Below are 24,979 nucleotides of genomic sequence, written 5' to 3' on the forward strand. Positions count from 1 at the left end.
CGAGGAGTGTGGGGCACGGAGAGTCGGCCTGGGCGGTCCATACAGCTGGGACTGGCTGCTACTTGCGGCTCTGCAACGATGCGCTCCTCCGCCAGCACACAGTGACACTTGCTGAGAGTTGTAGTTCCGCAATAACTGGAGCAGCCTGTAATGTTGCTTCGCGTCTCTTTATTATCCCAGGCAAAAGCACAGCCCTTTCAAACGTCAATTTTATATTCAGTTTTGCTTTGTGGGACTATTCCCTTCAAGCGCATGGACAGTGCACGCTGCGCCCTCATTACTATGTGTGAGTTACTCTTGTGTCTTTCTAGTTTGGACAGCTAGGCAGGTGGGTAACAGCAGTACTAACAGCAGTACTAATAGCAGTACTAATAGCAGCACTAATAGCAGCACTAATAGCAGTACTATGTGCTCACATTTTACCCTTAACTGCCCCCTGTGCTGTTAAAGGAGAACCAAACCCTTTATTATAAAAACTCCTACTAGGGTTGCCACCCTTTATGGAAAACAAATACTGGCCTTCCTATATATATTTTTTTTTTTCCCTATTAATAACATTGGGATCAAACATCATTTTTACCGGCCCTGTGGCAACCCTACCCCTCTACCCTGCTGAAAAAGGCCGAATCCCGAACCGAATCCTGGATTCGGTGCATCCCTAGTAGGGTGGTAGGGTTTTTATAATTAAAGGGATACTGTCATGGGGAAAAAAATTTTTTTTCAAAATGAATCATTTAATAGTGCTGCTCCAGCAGAATTTTGCACTGAAATCCATTTCTCAAAAGAGCAAACAGATTATTTTTATATGCCATTTTGAAATCTGACATGGAACTAGACATATTGTAAGTTTCCCAACTGCCCCCAGTCATGTGACGTGTGCCAGCACTTTAGGATGGAACTACTTTCTGGCAGGCTGTTATTTCTCCTACTTAATGTAACTGAATGTGTCACAATGGGACTTGGCTTTTACTATTGAGTGTTGTTCTTAGATCTACCAGGCAGCTGTTATCTTGTGTTAGGGACCTGTTATCTGGTTACCTTCCCATTGTTCTTTTGTTTGGCTGCTGGGGGGGGGGTGATATCACTCCAACTTGCAGTACAGCAGTAAAGAGTGATTGAAGTTTATCAGAGCACAAGTCACATGACTTGGGGCAGCTGGGAAATTGACAATATGTCTAGCCCCATGTCCGATTTCAAAATTGAATATAAAAAAATCTGTTTGCTCTTTTGAGAAATGGATTTCAGTGCAGAATTCTGCTGGAGCAGCACTATTAACGGATTCATTTTGAAAAAAAAAAAAAAGTTCCCATGACAGTATCCCTTTAAGGGTTTGGATTGCCTTTAAGGCTAGTTTTTTATTGCAAACTTTGTTGCAAGACAGTTGTTATTTGGTATGAAATCTATATATTCAGTGTATTCACCCACTTACAAATCAGAGTTGCGGAATATGTTGGCACTTTATAAATGCTGATGATAATAATTACTTGAGGTAATGTGGCTCTTTCACTGGTCTCAAACACACCTTAAATCCCTAAAGTCCTTTTGAGGATACTACAAAAAATGAGAAAATGAATTAAAGTAGGAATGCACCGAATTCGGGATTTGGCCTGGACTCTGCCTTTTTCAGCAGGATTCGGCTGAATCCTTCTGCCTGGCCGAAATGAATCCTAATGCAGGGAGAGAAATCGCGTGACTTTTTGTCACAAAACAAGGAAGTAAAAAATGTTTTCCCCTTTCCACCCCTAATTTTCATATGCAAATTAGAGTTCGTATTTGGCCGAATCTTTCGCGAAGGATTCGGGGGTTTGGCCGAATCCAAAATAGTGGATTTGGTGCATCCCTAAATTTAAAGGTGTATTTTGAGACCAAGTTATTCTCAAAGTATACAATTTTATTTAAAAATTAAAAAATCTTCCAATTAAAATCTGGCCGGCCAGAAACACAATAAATAATATAAATACATAAAAGATATTTATCAAATTGCTTCAGGTATTATAATAATTGTGTCATTCACCCTGTTGTAATGCTGCATCTCCATAGCACAGGAGTTTTTTTTTTTTTTACTCCCCGTCGGAAAGTAATAATAGAATTTTACTGCTTCCCGAATCTATAATTGATTAGTACAGAGTCTGAACCACCTCGGGGCAGTTGGGAGAACCTTTGTTGTAGGCAAGTATATGCAGACTGTCTGATCGTTTACTGCTCCTAAGGTGGCCATAGGCATTACAATTAAGATCTTTGCAGGAAAGATTGTTCATTTCAATACACACGTGTAGAGCTGAACCATCAGATATACAATTATAATACACAAAAGCCATGAATATCCTGTAAATTATATCATTATAAACGGTGAGTTCTGATGTCATCAGTTATAAACGGTGAGTTCTGATGTCATTTCTGTCACATGACTCATTGAAATTTGTGTATTATAATAAATAAAGTACCCCCCAGTTGTAAAATATGAGGATATTAGAAGTTACCTCGGAGTTCCATGACCTGTATAAAAACACTCGGCCTTCGGCCTCGTGTTTTTATATGGTCATGAAACTCCTTGGTAACTTATAATATCCCTATATTTTACAAAAGGGGGTACTTTATTCACTATATAAACAATACAAATCTTCCTCTATCTGACGATTCAGCACTAACAATGGGCGATATTCCGGTGCCTTTAAAGGTGCCTGATCAAAATTTTCTGGCGAGCCGACGGATATCCAAGTCTTTTTTTTTGTACGATATTATCTGTGCGTCTATGGCCAACTTAAAGGGGTTGTTCACCTTCGAGATAACTTTTAATATGAGTGTGATAATTGGAGACAGTTTGTAATTGGTTTTAATTTTTTATTATTTAAAGGAGAAGGAAAGCTACAGAGGTATTTTATTGCCAATAGATTAGCTGCAATAGTGCAAGCTAGAATGCTATATTTATTCTGTAGAATGTTTTACCATACCTGAGTAAAAAGCTCTAGAAACTCTGTTTGTTTAGGATAGGAGCTGCAGTATTAATGTGGTGTGACATCACTTCCTGCCTGAGTCTCTCCCTGCTCTGGGCTCAGATTACAGTAGAGAAGGGAGGGGGGAGGAAGAGGAGCAAACTGAGCATGCTCTTGCCCAGGGCAATGAGGTTTAAGCTGAAGGCAGGAAATCTGATACAGAAGCCCATGTGTACACAATAGAAGGAAAGAAATGCAGTGTTTCTTGTGACAGGGGACTCAGAGCAACATTACTTTGGGGGTTTACTGGTATATTTAGATGGGCCTTTCTGATAAGGCTTAATTAGTTTTAACCTTTCCTTCTCCTTTTTTTTTTTTGCGTTATTTAGCTTTTTATTCAGCAGCTCTTAAATTTGCATTCTAAGCAATCTGGTAGCTAGGATTCAAATTTTCCTAGCAACCATGCATTGATTTGAATAAGAGACTAGAATAATTTGCTTTGTAGAAGGGGTCAGCGATGCCCATTTAAAAGCTGGAAAGATTCAGAAGAAAAAGGCAAATAACTATTAAACTATAAAAAATAATGAAAAGCATTAGAAAAGTTGCTTAGAATTCTATAACATACTAAAAGTTACCTTAAAGGAGAATTCAACCTGTAACATAGACCACCCACCCCCCCAGCCTAGCTGCCCCCTCCCCTAACTTTTTACTTACCCCTTGGTGCAGATTCTGTCCTGGGGAGTTTACGGCAGCCATCTTCTTTTCTTCATTACACTTCGGAAGCAGTTCGGAGTTTCGGCACATGCACAGTTGGAGTAAAATTCCAGTCCCAAACAACTGCGCATGCGATTAAAATTTCACAGTTGTTCGTAACGGGAATATTACTATTTATGCAACTAAAACTTGTCTCCAAGACAAGAGCTGAAAAATAAGCACCCGCTTTAAAGTCACTGGCAGCAACATCAAAGGGGTTGGTGAGCAACATGTTGCCTGCGAGTCACTGGTTAGGGGTCACTGAGTTAGATGGTGAGAAACATCTATTTTGCTAAGGGCACTTTTCAACCAAAAGGCACTTTCTAAAGAGTTTTTGGCTGAAACATTCCAGTACTGGAACTTTCATGCATTTCCCATTCAAGTTAGTGTAATTCTGGTGTTTTTATCAGCTGCCTTAAAGGCATCACATGTGCCATCAGGCTTGGGCTTTAAGCAGGCTTGTACTGGCAATTTGTATTGTAGGGACCCGTAAGTATAATGGACCTTATGGCTTCATTCCCTAACAGTGCCTCCTTTCCCTGTTGCTGGGTTAAAAGCCATGTAACATATTGGTACATTATTTACATACTCATTTCATTGGCCCTAAGTTGATGACCATGTCCTGCATCACTGTAACAAAGTGCTCTGCAGGGGGAGGTCCTTCCTCTTTGGCCTGCAGCAGTTGATCTGGGTGGAAGGTCCACTGAGCCTGGCGTCAACAAGGCCCTAAAGTGAAGTCGGGGTACAGGGACCCCCAGAATGAGGTGAAGCTAGTGTGAAGGATAGCCACTGTAATGACACTATAGAAAGAGTGAGTTAGTGAGCTTTAGTTAACAAGATCAGCTTCAAGCTCCAACTAGGAGGATAGAAGGGAGTAGCTCTCCCCCAGGCTCTGCTTTGCGTGTAGTGAAGGGACTGCAGTATTGACAAGGGAATCAGGTTATTGTTCTATCCCTGTTCCACGCCTGCTGTAAGGGATCTGGGCCACATGAGGTACTGACAACCTGGGAGTTGATACTTTCAACTACTATTCCTTTAGTGGTGTCTTTCTATGCTGTGTCTGCTACATCCTTGATTGTACCTGCCATTTATTCTGACTGCCTCATGTGAGTATTATAACCCTGTGGCGTTCTATAACTGAATAAAGCCTGTTCTACTGTTTTGCAAGGAACCCCTAGCATCCAACTCTATTATTTTACACCTTTGGCAGTAGTGAGTTGTAGTTTAACAATATCAGCATGTGCTCTTTCCATTTAGCGAAAGCCCATCCTGGTGAAAGAGGGTCGTGTGTAGCCCATGCTCTATTACACTAGTTGGTATTTGTCTATTTAAGCCATATTGGGGTTCCAGTATATTTTGGGAAATGCCAGAGGGGCTGCTGTAATGGAGAGTCACTATTGGACCTGTGTGGTGGTGTTTAGACCTCTGTGTATCCGAAATTCCAGGACCTGTTTTAAATCTCCGTTCAGACCCGCTGCAGTCTACAAGGGATACTAAAGGTCATACATGTTTGTAATTTATTGAAATAGTAAAATTGGTTGAGTTTTGCCGTATTTGAGAATTTTCCCCCATTCACTTGTTGATACAATTTTATCTACTACAAAATAATTTCAATTTCGTAATTTTTTATAATACACTTTGTAGTATTTTTATAATATAACTTGGTCCACGCTAAAATTACTCCACCAGTTTGAACCTGGCAACATTGTATTATTTTCTATAGGAGAACAAATAACCCCTTCAGACATTGATATTGCCCTGCTTGCTGTTAATTGTAATGTTAAAATTTTGTTGAAATTATGGGATTTCAGTCAATGTGACTGAAGCTTTTTAAAGCTTTCAAAGGAGGAGTTTTCAACATGGTTGGAAGCCTACTATATTCCTGCGTGCCTTAATCTCAGATCCCTAAATGGCTATATTTAAGGATACCTCCTACATTTAATTCCACAAAAATCTATTAGAAACTAATGGAGATAGTACTTTTAAGGTTATTATTTAAGGAATTACAGTGAAACCAAGTTTTACATCCCCCTCCATTTTGTTTTCCCTCATTTTACACTTTTTTTTTTTTAGGTCCCACAAATATATGATGCATAATGAATTTCCATGATTTTAAATTGTCCTAGTTTTAACAACACATATATATATATATATATATATATATATATATATATATATATATATACATACATACATACATACATACATACATACATACATACATACATACATACATATATATATATATATATATATATATATATATATATATATATATATATATATACATATATATATACATATATACACACATACATATTGGATCCGTTATCTGGAAACCCGATAGCCAAAAAGATCTGGATTACCGAAAGGCTGTCTACCATAAATTGCGTTTTATCCAAATAATCCACATTTTAAAAATGATGTCCTTTTTCTTTATAATAATAAAACAGAACCTTGTACTTCATCCAAACTTAAGCTGGCCATAGACGCAAAGATCTGATCGTACGAATCGAGGATTCGTACGATTTTCGGAACGTGTGTGGAGAGTCCCGACATTTTTCGTCCGGCGGAGATCGGTCGTTTGGTCGATCGGACAGGTTAGAAAATTTCTGTCGGCTGCCGATTATATCTCTGCGTGTATTGCCGATCGTACGATTTTCAGTGGGAGACTGTCACTAGCTTTGGTTGGACATAGATATCGTACGATTGCTGTCAGGGGCAGAATATTGCTGATCTGTTCTTTTACTAATCTGACTGGTAAGACTTTGATCCGAAAGGTTAGTGGCGGGTCGGGAGATGGGAAAGTCCGATCGTACGATGATTCGTACGATCGGATTTTTGCTTCTATGGCCAGCTTAAGATATAATTAATCCTTTTGAAGCAAAACCAGCCTATTGGTTTTATTTAATGTTTTCATTATTTTCTAGTAGATTTAAGTTATAAAGATCCAAATTACAGAAAGATCAATTTTCTGGAAAACCCCAGGTCCCGAGCATTCTGTATAACAGGTCCCATACCCAGGGCAGCCATCAGGAGGGGACACGGGGGAGAATTGTAGGGAGCCCCGAGGGGGGCCTAGCCATGCCACACTTACTTGATACATCGGGCCCCCCAACTTTCTGAGAGCTGCTGTCTTCGGGAAGGCATGGAAGTTTAAGGGGCCCTGGCCACCAATTATCTCATAATGCGGGGGGCCGGGCCACCAATTTTTTTTTCTCATGTGGGGTCCTAGCCACCAATATCTTTTAATGGGGGGGGCCCTAGCCACAAATGTTTTTTTATGGGGGGCCCTGACCACCAATATTTTTTATTAACATGTGGGAACTCTAGCCATCAATATTTTTTTGTTTTTTTTTACTGTGTGGTGGGGGGCAGACCTGTGGGTGGGGAGGGTGGAACTGTAGGTGGGGCTTGCGGTGGGTGCAGCCCAGGGGGCCCAGGAAATTTTGTCGTATGGGGCCCTGTGATTTCTGATGGCGGCCCTGCCCATACCTATACTTGATCCAAACTAAGATTTAATTAATTCTTATTTTGAAGGATCCTCTCCCAATAACTCTTCATATGCTTCTTTTAACTGTTATTACTTGTTTAACATGAAAATCAAATAAAATATTTTCAACGGGCAACTTAGGCAATGATCCCCTTAGTTTAACCAATTTAACTTTTCCATTATGTGGCCATTTTTAAAGGGATTAGATTTATTTCAGACACAGATTCCTGCATGTTGTACTGTTCTTTGAAACCTTATATGTTGGGTCTCCTGCAAAACTGATGAAAGACAAGTTTTTCAGACAAGATGATTTGCAAATGCAGAGATCTGGACACCAACCTAAGAAGGTGATCATCCAGAAAAAAAGTTTTTTCTACTAATGTGATTAAACTTTTAAATGTAAATATACAGTATATAACTTGATCCAAATATTCCCACCAGGCTTTGCTACTATATTTATATTTATAGCTTTGGGGATCTGAATCATCTTATCATCAGTCTGACAGTCATATGTTATTTTAGTATTGAGACAGATTTGAGCTTGGAAGTGATTGAACATAATGCATTAAGGTTTGAGGAAGTTGTCAGACTGCAAGAGCAATGTGACATGTACCAATCTATCAGGTAATGAGAACATCATTGAAAAGTATTTGGCAGCTCTGCAAATGAAAGCGAGCGTGTGGCTGTTATTATGGATTAGGATGTTTTGGATTTCAAAGAGTCCCTGTGTATACTCATGTTTAGCTATAGCGATACACAGAAAAAATGTACTTGGTTTAATGAAGAATTATTAGTACGGGGCACTCCAAAGGAGAAAAATTACAGCTGAAAACCACATATATTTTAGTTATACAATTTGGGTCTGAATGTAAATATAACAATAGTTTTGCAATCAAACATATAGACATGTAACTAAAATTGGTTTACAGCGTTGCAGGCATATTGAGTTTACAAAGGGGAAAACAGATCTTATTTAATATTGTTAAATGGTGCTGTATTGTTTTCTGATCCAGTTTTCTTGACATGTTTGATTTGAAAAATTCTGAAGACTTGTGCTTTTTCCTTTTTTTTTAATAGGGATGCACCGAATCCACTTTTTTGGATTCGGGCCGAACCCCCGAATCCTTTGCAAAAGATTCGGCCGAATACCGAACCGAATCCGAACCCTCATTTGCATATGCAAATTAGGGGTGGGAAGGGGAAAACATTTTTTACTTCCTTGTTTTGTGACAAAAGTCACGTGATTTCCCTCCCCGCCCCTAATTTACATATACAGATTCGGTACGGCCAGGCAGAAGGATTCGGCCAGGCAGAAGGATTCGGCCAAATCCGATTCCTGCTTAAAAAGGCCGAATCCCGAACCGAATCCTGGATTCAGTGCATCCCTATTTTTTAATGTCACTAAATTTTCTTCTACAGGCAAGGGACCTGTTATCCAGAATGCTTGGGACCTGGGGTTTTCCGAATAACGAATCTTTCCATAATCTGGATCTTCATACATTAAAGGAGAACTAAACCCCCCAATAAGAAAACCCCCTTCCTACCACCTACCTACCCTGCTCCCCCTCCCCAGCATAGTTAATTTCCCTGAAAGTGTCCTGATACATTGCTCATGCAGTGGTGCAGAGTAAGAGCAGTGGATCTCATATGCGCCATCTTCCAGGTCTTCATCTGTAAGGGAGTGCTGCATTGGCGCATGTGCAGTTGGAGCATTTTATAAAGTGTTTCTAGACTATCTTTTTCCAGCTAGCAACTGGGGGGTCACTGACGACCACATTGTCTCTGCCTCTCTAATTCATCTTCCAGTTTCTCATTCAGATCTCTGCCAGTTGCGTGGGTAAATTGGACGCTAGCAAACAGATAGCTACTGAAATTTCAAACTTGAGAAGTGCAAGAAGGAAAACTTTACCCCCCCCCCAAAATGAATATTTATCCAACAGATAGTATATCATATTAAGTGGCCTATTAAAGAATCTTATCAAATGGTATATATATTTTAGTAAATATTGCCCTTTTACATCACTTACCTTGAACCACCATTTAATGATATTCTTTGTGCTCTCTCAGAGATCACCTGACCAGAAATATTGCAACTCTAACACGAACAGGAAGAAGTGTTGAAGCAGAAGACACAACTTTGTCCAGTAATTGGCTCATGTGACCTAACAAGTATGTATGCCCTTGGTTTGTTTGTATGCTCTATGAATTGCAGGATCCCCAAGGGGCGACCCTTAAGTCTTAAAATGGCAGTTTTCTATTTGTTTACCCAATTGTACATACTAGTAAAAAAGTATATATATTATAAAAATGGTTTATTTACATATAAGCTGATTTATACAATATATTTTTATACAGACCTACATTGTTTAGGGCAGGGGTGTCCAAACTTTTTTGCAACGAGGGCCAGATTTGATGAGGGGAAAATGTGTGGGGGCCGACCATTCAGCCTGACATTCTTTGAACCATTAACATCATTAACTCATTTAAACAAGGAATCGCATAGCCGTAGCAGTAATATTTGGGCACATTAGTGAAATGATCTGCCACTTGGTCTTTACTGCTGCCTGTGTGCTGTCACGTACTGTCACGTAGTGATGTGCCGCTCTCGCATATTTCTTTAGTTTACTGTACTGGCACGTCAGTACGTCTATTGACACCTTCAGCCCTAAAGACGTATGCGAGAACGGTGCGTCACTACGTGCCAGTACTATTACTAACACCTTCAGCACACAGGCAGCAGTATAGACAAGTGGCAGATCATTTCACTAATGTGCCCAAATATTACTGCTACGGCTAAGCAATTCCTGATTGCACTGTGCTGGCGGGCTGCATTATTATTAATTTCATGATGGAGGCTGAGAGCCGGTGTAAATTTGAAAACGAGCCACATTTGGCCCCCGGGCCTGACTTTGGACATGCTTGGTTTAGGGGTATAGTTTTCTTTTAATATATCACTCTCTTAAGCTGGCCACAGACGTGCAGATAAACGATCGGACAGTCCAATCTTTCGATCTACCACTAACCAAAGTAGTAAAGTAGTAAAAGAACAAATCAGACAATGTAGGTCAGAGTACTGTTTCTATTCTTTCAGATGATACTAAATTGTGCAGAACTGGTGGTTCCATGCAGGATGCTGCTGTAACTTTGCAGAGTGATTTTTTTCAAGTTGGGAAACTGGGCAGCAAACTGGAAAATTAGGTTCAATGTTGAAAAATGCAGGTTATGCACTTTAGCAAAAATAATATAAATGCAAGTTATACACTAAATGGCAGTGTGTTGGGAGTTTCCCTAACTGAGAAGGATCTTGGGGCTTTTGTAGATAACAAGTTGTCTTAATTCTGGGCAGTGTGGCCACTAAAGCAAATAAAGTTCTGTCTTGCATAAAAAAGGGCATTAACTCAAGGGATGAAAACATAATTATGCCTTTTTATAGGTCCCTGGTAAGGCCTCACCTGGAGTATGCAGTGCAGTTTTGGAATCCAGTCCAAAACTTGAGATATAAATGAGCTGGAGAGAGTGCAGAGACTAAGTGCAACTAAACTGGTTAGGGAGATGGAAGTAGGGATGCACCAAATCCACTATTTTGGATTCGGCCGAACCCCTGAATCCTTCATGAAAGATTCGGCTGAATACCGAACCGAATCCTAATTTGCATATGCAAATTAGGGGTGGAAAGGGGAAAACATTTTAGCTTCCCTTTGTGACAAAAAGTCAAACAATTTCCCTCGCCTCCCCGCATATGCAAATTCAGATTCGGTTCAGCCAGGCAGAAGGATTCGGCCTGGTAAAAAAGGCCGAATCCTGGATTCGGTGCATCCCTAGATGGGAGACTTAACTTATGATGGTAGACTGTCAATGTCGGGGTTGTTTTCTCTGGGAAAAAAGGTGCTTGCGAGGGGACATGATTACACTTTACAAGTACATTAGAGGACATTATAGACAAATAGCAGGGGACCTTTTTACCCATAAAGTGGATCACCGTACCAGAAGCCACCCCCATCAGACTTGAATAAAAGAACTTTCATTTGAAGCAACGTAGGTGGTTCTTCACAGTCAGGACAGTGAGGTTCAAAGGCTATTGTGATACTAAACTCTATCGTTAGTATAGATATGGGTATATATAATTTATTTGAGGGTATGGAGGGGTGTGTGTATGGATGCTGGGTTTTCATTTGGAGGGGTTGAACTTTATAGACTTCTTTTTTCAACCCGATTTAACTATGTAACTATATGATATTCTGCCCGTGACAGTAATCGTACTAAAGTTACATCCGACAAATAGTAGTGACAAGCTCCCGTTGATATCGTCAGATAGGAATACATGCAGAGAAATTATCGTTAGCCGACAGAAATCTTACAAGCAGGGTCTCTGGGTTTGTTGTTGAAAAATCGCATATAGTATATGGAGGTGCTTGGATCTGACCATAATAAAATGTACAACTAATAGTAAAAGTGTATAATTATGCACACAGATAGATATGTACAAACACTGGAGGAAAAATAACAAGCCTGCAGGAAACACATTAAGTGCAGAGGTCAGTGCAGTTTACTGTAGCCAGTCAGTTGTGTTCTTGGCACCTACTGTATGTCCATTAGTCAAGTGGTGATGATTGAAAGCAAGTGGGACAGACTATACATTCTTTTGAATCTGCTAAGTCAATTATTTTTCCTGAAGAATGTATGTGTCTAAGAAAGGAACAGTTAAGCCTACAGATAAATGTTCCAATAATGTTTTGTTTGGGGGTGGGGATGTTTGCTGAATTTTAATGCAAGTTGGTATAAATAGAATGTACCGTAAGAGCCATACCAGATATTTAGGACAAAATGTATCCTTTTTTTTATTTTATTTTTTTTAAATGTTGGTGCAGCAGGTGCTTCAGAACGGCACCGTTATTTAATATAACATTAAGTAATTTAAGTAATTCCATACCCAAATCAAGGTAAAAGGTTGTAAGCAGAGTACTTTTGATACAGGAGACTTCTAATATCCTCCTATTTTAAAGCAGAAGGTACAATATTAAGTTGCATCACTTACTACCATTGCAACTAATGATATCACTAAGCAATGTTTATATAGAGAAAAATGTGCCTCCTTTTGTAAAATATAAGAATATTAGATATCAGCAAGGAGTTCCAGAAATATATAAAAGCACGAGGTCAGGTGGCTTAATATCCTTGTTATTTACAATTGGGGTACAATATTTTTTTGTGGGTTGTGACAAATGCTATCACTAAGCATGGATTATAATTGATAACATAACTAAGAACAATTTACAAGGATGTATTTGATAGGCTATTTATGTGATTGTGTTATTATGTGAGTGTATTACAAATGTTCTTATTACTCACAGTATTTAACTGGGCCTAAACACTGTGCATATCAAACATATTTTTATGTAAAACCCCAAGAGAAATATATGTGCCATGTATCTGTTCTAAAAGGGGATCCATTGTGCTGATTGTTATTTTATTACCACGTTTAGACTGATATGTCTTTAGGTATATTTTATTAAAATAAATTCTCAGTTTAGTGTTTGCATGTATTCATTTTGTGCATGTTATCACATAGGGCTGCCTTCACACCCAGGACTTTACAATTTGGGTGTTCAATTGATGTGGATAAAGGAAGGGGTATTACGCTGGCCTTCAGCACTTGTAGATGAAAATCACGTCTGTTGAGAGGCTGCTCTCAGTCACAGCCTCCTTGGAACTGTACAAGTACAATGTCAAAATAAATACATAAACATGGAAACGGCTACAAAGGAAGTGATTTTGCCGGAATATGCCGGATTAATGTTTTTTTACTTGCAGTGATTTGTAGCCTTCACAAGGGGAAGGCATTTTTTAGGAGATGGGCTGCCCATGGTAGCACAGATTTACTGTGGTAGTGACATCTACGGGCGTTTCTATTCTTTTTCATTGGCCATTTCTAACTCTGAGATCTTCTTAGGCCATCTTCCAAGATCTACCCACAGATTTTCAATGATGTTGAAGTCGGGGGACTGTGAGGGCCATTTTATAAAACCTTCAGCTTGCGTGTTTTTGACTTTTAAGGCATGTTTAGGATCATTGTCTTGTTTTAGGAGCAGGATCCCCTTTTCTTGGCTGATTGTTGAGAATTTACTGATATTTAGTGGAATCCATTCTCCCCTTTGTAAACATACAATGTTTCCTGTGCCATTGGCTGACACACAACCCCTAAGCAAAATGAGTCCACCCCCATATTTAACAGCTAAAAAGGTGTATTTTTTCCATTAAGTGCTGCTCCTTTATTCCTCCAAACAAACTTTTGGTGATTGTGGCCAAATAGTTACATTTTTACTACATCAGCCTGTGTTGCATACCTCAGACATTGATGTTAGTGGTGAGGGTGCAGGTGAGTGTTCCCCCTGATATTCATTCAGGCACGTCATGTTTGTGCAATCAACGCTGCACCATGGGACAGTGCAACACCACTCCTGAGTCAGACTTTCCTGCAGCTCCTTTGCAGTCATATGAGGGTTTGCCTTTCTAGCCAGCATACAAATAGTACTTTTTGCACTTTTCCTTGTTCTTCCAGATCTTGTCTTGACTTTCACATGTCTATGGATGTGAGGTGGAAGCCTTTTAATAGTCTTTCCCTCCTTTCTAGGCATCAATTAGTTTCATTTTAGATCCTCACTCAGTTGCTTAAAGGAGATCATGGTTATTACTTGACATCCTAAAGTTTTGGCAGTCTAACATTTTATGAAGTTCTTCAATTGTCATCCGGTGGCTTCTAAGGCGATATGAGGTAATTAGGGCTAGCAATCTTGCAAAAAAACGTGTTTACCACATGACTTTTGCACATGTTGGAATTAATTTATTATCATTCATCCACTGCAAATATGTTGTTTTTTTTTGTTAACACTTGGATTTCTCATAGTAGTGGTTTATTACTTTACATTACTTTTCAGATTGACTAAATATGTAATTTGGCAAGGGCTACCCAAAATTTTGCATTCAACTGCATATCTAACTTGTGGCCTGCCTGCTTTAGTGTGTGCAATCTGTGGGTTCTGCTATAAGGTGCCATAGAAAGTCACTATTTAGTGGGCTGGTGGGGGCTGTTTGGGCCTCTGTTTGGGCTGATTGGGCCTCTGTGTACCTTTAAAGGACCAGTAACATCAAAAATTTTTTTTAAAAAATTCGTTAGTATACAACAAAAAAAACACACCAAGACGAATTAAACTTTAAATAGCAAAGCCTTTATTAAGAAATAACTTACTGAAATTCCACTTCCGCTCCTCTTCAGAAACGGTGACACGGCGACCATCCATTCTACGGCGTTTGATTTCTCCTCCCTTGCTGTTTCTCCTCCATGACAGCTGTTCTCTGACCCGATCTCCTTCTCTTCTTCATCCTCCGTCCTCCCAGGTGTCCAACAGCAGCAGTAGAAAGGCGATGTGGGTAGCCTCCCAAATGTCTCTACAAAAGGTGCAGTAGGGTAGAGGAGTGCAGACACGAGCGTGCAGCCTGCGGGGGAGCCGAGCTGAACCGGTACTTATACATCCGCTGAGTCCTGCGCCATGGAAACGCTGTGTATCTAGAGCCCAGCAGCAGCGGTATGGGGGTCGCCTTCCTAGGATCTCCATGGACGTGCAGCTTGTGGGGAAGCCGAGGCAGAACCCCTGCCTATACTTCCTGCGCTGCCAACTCCGGCCGGGCAAAAGGGCCAATGCAACTTTAGGAGTCCGACCACAGCTCCTATCTCCGCTTACCGACACCTCCGTTCACGCCCACGGCCGCTTTGAAATTAAATGAGCGGCGGCTTCATTATTTGTGACCTCTTCCCCTCACCCGTGTTTGTCCATTTGTGTGTCACGACCCCGTTTTGTTTTACTGATCGCTCTGCCATTCATCTCGCCCATCGGATCCCATTCATGGACAGCTGCTGCCCGTTTAACAATCGTGCGAATTGTTTATTGATCAGTAAAGGTTATTGTAAGCGGGGACTGTTTAACCCGACCCCCTGCACATAAACCACTCGCTGGGGTCGGCTGGGCTCATTTATTCCTTACAGATCCGCAACCCGAATGAATGGCAGAGCGATCAGTGAAACAAAACGGGGTCGTGACACACAAATGGACAAACACGGGTCAGGGGAAGAGGTCACAAATAATGAAGCCGCCGCTCATTTAATTTCAAAGCGGCCGTGGGCGTGAACGGAGGTGTCGGTAAGCGGAGATAGGAGCTGTGGTCGGACTCCTAAAGTTGCATTGGCCCTTTTGCCCGGCCGAGTTGGCAGCGCAGGAAGTATAGGCAGGGGTTCTGCCTCGGCTTCCCCACAAGCTGCACGTCCATGGAGATCCTAGGAAGGCGACCCCCATACTGCTGCTGCTGGGCTCTAGATACACAGCGTTTCCATGGCGCAGGACTCAGCGGATGTATAAGTACCGGTTCAGCTCGGCTCCCCCGCAGGCTGCACGCTCGTGTCTGCACTCCTCTACCCTACTGCACCTTTTGTAGAGACATTTGGGAGGCTACCCACATCGCCTTCCTACTGCTGCTGTTGGACACCTGGGAGGACGGAGGATGAAGAAGAGAAGGAGATCGGGTCAGAGAACAGCTGTCATGGAGGAGAAACAGCAAGGGAGGAGAAATCAAACGCCGTAGAATGGATGGTCGCCGTGTCGCCGTTTCTGAAGAGGAGCGGAAGTGGAATTTCAGTAAGTTATTTCTTAATAAAGGCTTTGCTATTTAAAGTTTAATTCGTCTTGGTGTGTTTTTTTCGTTGTATACTAACGAATTTTTAAAAAAATTTTTTTGATGTTACTGGTCCTTTAAATGGCAGGGCCTATTTTATTTCTCAGTCCGGAGACTTTTTTTTTAAATCTGACTTTTAAACCGCGAGGATGGAAAAGTCCGAATTAGAAAATCTGACATCTCAGATTTTTTTTTTTTCTCCTTTGTTGCTGCACCAGATGTCTAAAATTCACACCTCCCTTGACACAACCTCCCTTACTCCATGGTGAACTAAAATTAAGCCTGAGGAGGAAAATATAAGAAACCATACTGTGGCCTGCAAAGTTCTTCCCAAAACCATCTGTTGACATATGAATTTACTTCACAGAAGCAACGGGGGACCACAGTACATATGAAGCCTTTCAGGGAAACTACAATTTTGTAGTTCATGATTTACACTGACAGCAATGTTCCGAAGACAGTTACCATGGAAGCATTGATGGGAATGCATGTTTGTTCAAACCAACGAAATCACATCAACAGGGAAAATCACTATTCTCTTGATTCCTTGTTGTGTAGCAATGTCAGTGATTCGTTGTTGCCTGTAGTCTTATTATGAGCTAAGCAGTCTCAAATCTTTGAATAGAAAAATACACACGGGGAGCCATGTAGCTAAGTAGGAAAACTTAAAGAAAAACTATACCCCCAAAATGAATACTTAAGCAACAGATAGTTTATATCAAATTGAATGACATATTAAAGAATCTTACCAAACTGGAATACATATTTACATAAATATTGCCCTTTAACATCTCTTGCCTTGAACCACCATTTCGTGACTCTATCTGTGCTGCCTCAGAGATCACCTGACCAGAAATACTACAACACTAACTGTAACAGGAAGAAGTGAGGAAGCAAAAGGCAGAACTCTGTCTGTTAATTGGCTCATGTGACCTTACATGTGGTTTGTATGTGTGCACAGTGAATCGTACGATCTCAGGGGGTGGCCCTTATTTTCTAAAATGGCAATTTTCTATTTATCATTACCCAATGGCACATACTATTAAAAAAGTATATTATTATGATAATGGTTCATTTACATGAAGCAGGGTTTTACACATGAGCTGTTTTACTCAGTATCTTTAAATAGAGACCTACATTGTTTGGGGGGTATAGTTTTCCTTTAATTTAAAATGTATATTTATTAGCTATTTACCAAACTTTATCTTTCTACTTTACTTTATAGACAAACGCACACAATAAATAATTTAAATGTACATATGATTCAGAGTTCTGAGTAATCATGTGTAAGAAGAATAGGAATACACATAAATGATTCTCCTTCCAGGGCTTCAGTTTAGCCCACTTGGGTTATTGCTCCTTCTGGATCTTTTCTCACTCTGCTTTCAAAGGATATAATGTTAAAGGAGAACTGAAGTTTAACTAAAGAAGTAGGGTAGAAATGCTGTACATTGTTTTGGGCTTCTGTACCAGCCCAAGGCAACCACAGTCCTTTACCAGTAAAGATCTGTGTCTCCAAAGATGCCCCAGTAGCTCCCCATCTTCTCTTCTGCTGATTCACTGCACATGCTCTGTGCTGCTGTCACTTACTGAGCTTAGGGACCCACTCACAATATACAGTACACATAAAATATAAATGTCACAATATATGAGGCTGATTAGTAATTAATACAGATAATTACTACATGGCAGCACAGAAACCATTGCAATTAGCATCAGAATTTAATCTGCCCTGTAGCATCAGCTTATATTACAGACAACCCTCATTTTCTGCTTGATAATTTGTGACGACCCCTAAGCTTAGCTTCTCAACAGCTGCTCAGAGCCCACTGAGCATGTGAGTGTCACAGACACTTTCCAAGATGGTGACCCCCTGTAACAAGTTTGAAGTCCTGGATCATTGCTGCTATTGAGAAGCTGAAACTTTAGGCTGGTGCAATAAATTCAGTATATAAAAAAAATGTAGGGTTAGTTCTCTTTTTAAGGAGAAAGAAAGTAATTTTAACTTGGGGTTGCCAAAAGTTAGGCACCCCAAGTGGTTATATTTACTTACCTGACACCCCGGGCCGGTGCTCCTATCAGCAGAAAACTGCACTGACCCCGGGTCCTGCCAGCAAGCACCACGGAGTGATTGTCTTCTTTGTTCTTCAAATTTCCCAGGGTAGACGCATACGCAATATAATGAAATAGCTGGCTTTTTTGTTATTGTTCGCCTTTTTACACTACTGCCTTGAGAAGAAATAAGAAACAGGAAGAGAATCACGCTGTGGTGCCTGCTAGAGTAACCTTGGACTGGTGCAGTCTTTTTTCTGATAGGAGCACCGGTCCTGGGCGTAAATACAATCACTTGGAGGTGCCTAACGTTTGGCAGCCCCAAGCAAAAAAAAGACTTTCCTTCTCCTTTAAATTTCAAATACAGACTTAAAGGAGTTGTTCTCCTTTAGTATGATGTAAACAATGATATTCTGGGGCTGTTTGCAGTTGGTCTTCATTTTTTATTTTCTGTGGTTTATCAGTTAGCTGGGTGCCATAAGCCATAGCAACCAATCAGATTTTGGCTTTTAAAGGAGAAAAAAAACCCTTATTAAAAAAAACCTCTACCCCACATATAGACCCCCCCAGCCTAGCTGCTACCCGGGCAAATGCCACTAACTTTTTACTTACCCCTGGGTGCAGATTCAGAGATCGGAGTTCACGGCATCCATTTCCTGGACACTCCATGTCATACTTACTTACCGGGATAGCCCCGCCCCAGTGCTCCCATCAGAAGGACCCTCCCCAAAGCTTTAAAAGCCCAACCCCACCCCCAGTCCGGTGTCTTTTTTTCCTTCTGCTTCAGTTTTTTTTTTTGCTCCTGTTAGAAGCAAGTTTTCTTTTTAACCTTGGGGAAGCAGTAGGGCTGCTGTTAGCGTCCTAGGGACTCGGGTTGGTCCTGGTGATCTTTTACCCCTAAGCACATTACCTCAGGTGGAATCTTCAGTGTTTAAACATCTGGATCAGGTAGGCACAGTTTTTACTGTGGCTAATATCATTGCTTTCCTTGATCCATGTGCCCTCCAGCCTGATTACATCCAGGTCTGTGGCAAGTGCTATGTCCCCCCATCCGTATGCCTACCTGGGCATGTCTAAAAAGCGTCCAGCGGCATTGGGGTATATGGCTCATACACCCTTTATGATTTTTACGGATGGGAGAGGGAGGTGGCAGTTAGGTACGTTATTCTGATGACAAATATTTAGTTAGCGGCCTGAACCTTATGGCCTCCTTCTCTTTTTTTCCCCCACATGGGGGTATTATTTTTTTCTTCTGGAGGAATTTAGGTGTCAGAGCCAGCTGCCTCCCTCAAAAGACTTTCCCAAGGTTGAGGTAATTGGCAGCTTCCAGGGTTAAATAAAAGAAAACCCTGAGGTCTTAAATCTACTGGCGGTTAAAGCTAAATTTAAGCTGAGAATGCCACCTTGTTCCAGAGTCTCCTAACTCTTAAAAAAGTATGAGCCATGTTGGCCATTGGAAGAACTGTGCAGCTGCAAGGCTGATATATACGTTCTATGAGCAATGATAATGCAATGCAGTTATAATGCAAAACTGTTTCTACGTGCTGAGAGCAGTTCTATGCAATGATGATCTGCAGGGTCTGAAAGCAGCATTAAGGCAAGACTTGTCTATATGTGATGTGAATGTTGCAAATACAATGTTAGCCTTCTTATTTGAGCGCTGAGAATACTATGTTGATCTGCAGGTTCGGTTAACAGCAGCTGCAGGTAATTGGGTAATTACTCTGTAGGTCAGTGTTCAGGTTCAGTTAATGAACAGGTAGATCCCCTCCCAGCCCCTCCCTTAGCAGCTCAGATTGATTATCTGAAACATCAGGTAAGGTTCTGTGTTACGACTCTTTCCTTAAGGGTAAGGCCACACTAAGCGATAGCGCGGCGATTTGACTCGCCGCGACTATTCGCCGCGACTTTTAATCCTCAATCGCTGGCGAAACTTTGGCGCTGGCGTCTATGGGGAATCGCTGCGTAAAAACACACGCGGCGATCTTTTTTCTATTGTCGCTCGAAATCGCCTCGCTAGGCGATTTCGAGCGACAATAGAAAAAAGATCGCCGCGTGTGTTTTTACGCTGGCGATTTTGCGCGATTTCCCATAGACGCCAGCACCAAAGTTTCGCCAGCGATTGAGGATTAAAAGTCGCGGCGAATAGTCGCGGCGAGTCAAATCGCCGCGCTATCGCTTAGTGTGGCCTTACCCTTATAGTATAGGTTTGTGAACTAAATTAACATGTACTTCTTCTACTCTGCTTCTGATTTAGCTAGCTTAGAAGCTTAGACATTGCTGTATTTAAGGAAGTAAACTGTTTAGCCAGTATATATATGTGTTTATATATGTGTGTATATGCGTGTGTATATGTGTGAGCATGTGGATACTGGCTAGCTGGGATGGGCAGCCAGAGAAAGGGGCCTCTTTACTCTTGGGCCGAGTGCTCTGTCTGCATTATGTAGGAATTCCTAGTCCTGTCACTACTGAATATTGCAACCAAACTGACTGTTTGTTTCAGTGATTCTAGAGCTGGCTTTAATAACCAAATACAAATGCATATGTTATACATTTATGGGCCTGTCGCTGCATAAGGCAGTAACCAAACTGTCTGTATATGTGGAAACAAAATGTGTATGTTATACATTTATGGGCCTATCACTGCATAAGGCAGTAACCAAACTGACTGTATATGTGGAAACATTTCAGTGATTCTAGAGCTGGCTTGAATAATCAAATACAAAGGCATATGTTCTACATTTATGGGTCTATCACTGCATTTTCTAGTAATCAAACTGACTGTATATGTGGAAACATTTCAGTGATTTTAGAACTGACTTTAATAACCAAATACAAATGCATATGTTATACATTTATGGGCCGGTCACTGCATAAGGCAGTAACCAAACTGACTGTATACGTGGAAACATTTCAGTGATTCTAGAGCTGGCTTGAATAACCAAATATAAATGCATATATTATACATTTCTGTGTCTGTCACTGCATAAGGCAGTAACCAAACTGACTGTATATGTGAAACATTTCAGTGATTCTAGAGCTAGCTTGAATAACCAAATACAAATGCATATGTTATACATTTCTGGGCCTGTTGCTGCATTATGTGGTAACCAAACTGACTGTATATGTGGAAACTTTTTAGTGGTTCCAGAGCTGGTTTTAATAACCAAATATGAATGTACATGTTAGACATTTTTGGTATAGGCACTTTTTAATATTACACCAAACTGAATGTAGATGGGGTAACATCAGTGGTTCGGAGCTGGCTATAATAACCACATACTAATGCACATGTCATACATCAATTGGGCCAGCCACTGTTCACTACTATAACCTTACTGTATGTATATGCTTAAACATTTCAGTGGCTTTGGTGCTTACTAAGGTTATAACTAAAGTAAATGAACATGCTATACATCTCTCTGGTTTGGACACCAATCAATAGAACAACCAAACTGAAGGTAAATGTTAAACTGATGAGTAATGGGTGTGGTAAGGTTCTAGGCATTTCCGGAGGGTGCCTATATAACCTTCAGGTTTGTATGTAAGCATAGTAACACAAGTTAAGGCTCCAGTATCCCTGGGTCATGTCTGTTTCAAGTAACTTTGATTTAGGTTATAAGCATGGATTACTCTTGCAAATAAGCCAATAGGGTAACGTATGCTTGCTGATAACAGCAGCCAAGACTGACTTAAAGGCGCTAGCCAAGTCAGATATAGGTATTATGAACTTAATTAAGTACGTCAGCTGTGTTGCAGATAAGTATTATACCCTTATTTACAGCAGTCCATAATGGCTTAGGGGACTGTGTCCCGGTAAGTATTCCACAATCGGTATATGGGTTACAGATACAGTAAAGGTGGTAACTGATGTAGACATGTATCTTGTCTAAATGGATTGGCTAAGGCCAATTCTGATTCATATAAATGCTATGTAATATATAGGATTATGCACCGTTACAAAGATGGTGTGAGAGTAGTGGCCAATTCTGGTTTAAAGGTATACGACTATATTGCATATGGGTGTTATGCAATAGTCAAACAGCAGGTAGGTATTATACAATGGCTGTATTATAACATGAACTTGTAGACCACAACTTTTGAAGTCAACGTGGTCCATATATTTGCTTACATTCAACTATAGGCTGTTGGAATAGTTATCAGTCTTAAGGATCTCACTAATTAGAATCTATGTTCTACGACTGGACTTATTCCTGCTGATTAAGAAAATAAGATAAATACGTATCCTGCTTCTGCGAAAGGATTGGCCTGGGGCTAAATGGACGTAGACATGTATACAGTCATATATACATTTAACAAGGATTCTAATATCGCCACAGCTGGATATCAGGCAAGATAGATGTTCTGTATATTCCAATGATAAATCAAGGTCTATTTATAAAACTGGTATGATATTCATCAGGATCTCTTTCTTGGTTACAGGAGTGCAACTTATCTGGTCTCAGTCTGGAAGACAGTGGGTGCATCAGTCAGTGCAAATGTTTGGTTAAATCACATACTGTATACTGTATTCACTACTGCCACAGGGTTTTAGAGCTTTGCAATGAGGTATTTTATAGTACAGACCTATTTAGTTTGTCTCCAATACAATAGGGGTCAGCTCTTGGACTATATATTCATGGGACATATTATATTAATGGGTACCATATAAAGCTGGCTGTAAAATTAGGTATTCTCCATCAATTCAGTTATAGCTAAAAGTTTTGATCCACAGGTTCGTTATAACAGGCTATTCTGTAATGTTAATCCATATGGTGGACAGGAAGCATGCAATCTTGGCATGCTGGGTTTTCTAAAGGGCTGTGTTACTCTGGGTTTAGCCTTTTACACCACCATAGACTGGCCTGGCTAGTTGAGGTAAGTATCATAGGGCTTAACATCAAGCTATAAAAAGGGTCTTATACACTATCCTTTTAGACCAAGGCTGCAGTATCGGCCTTAGGCAAGGTCCTGGTTATTGCATCTCTTGCCAACAGGCTTGGACATGCATGTATGGTTAGTAGGGGAGTTCCATTGCAGAATAATAGGTAAATAATTATATCTCCATACCTAGATTAATTTTAATCTTGAACACTTAAGGATGGTACTGTCCATGTCCGGGGATTTGAGAATAACCAATCTCTAGCAGTATTGTTGGTTGTAATACTTCCTTGAGTCATTCAAATTTCTTCCTATATGGTAAACTCATGGGAGCAGGCCATACAGATTGTTTATAGGCCCAATCTATGGGGTACAATAACTCCAGCTATGTACAGGTCACATCTGTGAAGGCTCGAGGACTGTATCATAGCAAGGTTATGCATATCTGCAGGCATTTCTTTTACCTGGTCTACTCCACGGCACGCTGATCTTAATACTATCCAGTCTTGTTTGGTGTTGGATCATGAGCTAAAGATAAAAACAATTTCAATCTGTACAGACTGCAGAATGCTTCTAGATACCTCACAGGGCAGGTAAGGTATTCCCACATTGGCAGCACTCCTTCTCCATAAGTCATTCTACGGACCTCTCATTGAGAGGTGTATTGGTTATGGTCTGGAATAAATACAGGTTCCTTAGTATTAAAGAGACTGGGAACTACACTAGGTGATGCCATGTACCGGTAGTGTCATACAGAGCGGGGTCATGTAGAATACTAGTGATGGTATTTTTCCTTCCCCCTACTAAATCCTCTTTTGCAGGTACCATGCTTTTGAGCCATTTCCAAGAGTCCTCTTGTGGATGTTATGCGGTTGGAATAAACGTGCTGGTATGTAGTAGGAGTAAGACTATGTAGAAGTGTTACTCTGGGTTCCTATCCGCTTCTATTTAATAAGAGATAGTTCTCTCTTTTTAAATGTAATTGTCATGCTGGTTTCACACTCGGTATCATTACTTTGGTGTGGGTTCCTTTAAGGAGTACTATTTCCTTTTATTCTCTTCCAGTCCATTTCCTCTGAAAATAGAGTTCACAGATTTCCACAAGGTGATTTTGGTCCACCTTTGGGGGTTTCATTCTTCTGAGTTTTATCTGGTATAGATTATACTCGGCCACTTCCTTATGTGTAACAAATTCCCTCCCATTGGGATATTAGCTTGCTAAGTCCCGGTAAGTATGACATGGAGTGTCCAGGAAAAGGGAAGATTGTATCATACTTACCGTGATCTTCCTTTCCTGGACACTCCATGTCAGGTTTCCCATCCCTTTTTCGGTAGTTTCTAGAAGCTTATTACGAGACACCGGACTGGGGGTGGGGTTGGGCTTTTAAAGCTTTGGGGAGGGTCCTTCTGATGGGAGCACTGGGGCGGGGCTATCCCGGTAAGTAAGTATGACATGGAGTGTCCAGGAAAGGAAGATCACGGTAAGTATGATACAATCTTCCCTTTTTCCGGGTCTTCGTGTCTTCTTCCAGTGCTTTCGGCAATTTCTGTCCATTTCGGCGCATACACAGTTGTTGCAAACCGGGAAAAAGCTTCATCTGCGCATTTGCCGCTCCGCCAGTCTTATTCCCAGATTAAAAAAGACCCGGAAGATGGCTGCTGTGCACTGCGATCGCTGAATCTACTCCGAGGTCTAAGTAAAAATTTAGGGGCATTTGCCCAGGGTAGCATCAGTGAAAAATGATCAATATGACCAATAGGAAACTTTTACTGAATATTAATATTTTGAGGTGTAGTTTTATGGTGTTATTTACTAAATTCCATTTGGGTCAAAATCGAATATTTAATTTTTTTTTCTTAAACTGGAATTTTTCGATATTTATTCAAGCCCGATGCTGCGAAAAGCCGAAATCTGAAAATCCGCCATCTCAGACCTGCGGAGGTTGTGTAGAAGTCAAAGGCAGAGGTCCCTATCCTATTTGGAAGTTTCTGTGGTCTGCTCTGGAATAAGCCTGAAAATTCAAACATTTCTGGCTTCTTGATGAAAAATACGAAAAATTCTGGCTTTTCACACGATTTTATCGGGTTTTTATCAGAACCGATTGAACCAAGCTTTTTTAATAATAAATAAGATAAAATTGGG

At 40.6% G+C, this 24,979-nt stretch overlaps 1 long non-coding RNA gene across 1 annotated transcript; it reads left to right on the top strand.

The window, feature by feature from the left end:
• The first annotated feature begins 74 nt into the window (after positions 1-74).
• Positions 75-24,979, top strand: LOC108719285. Its single transcript, XR_001936198.2, has 3 exons — positions 75-286; positions 9,247-9,348; positions 24,725-24,979. It is a non-coding gene; the product is annotated as an uncharacterized LOC108719285 (long non-coding RNA).

The sequence above is a fragment of the Xenopus laevis genome, chromosome 6L (assembly GCF_017654675.1).
Source record: "Xenopus laevis strain J_2021 chromosome 6L, Xenopus_laevis_v10.1, whole genome shotgun sequence".
Lineage (NCBI taxonomy): Eukaryota > Metazoa > Chordata > Amphibia > Anura > Pipidae > Xenopus > Xenopus laevis.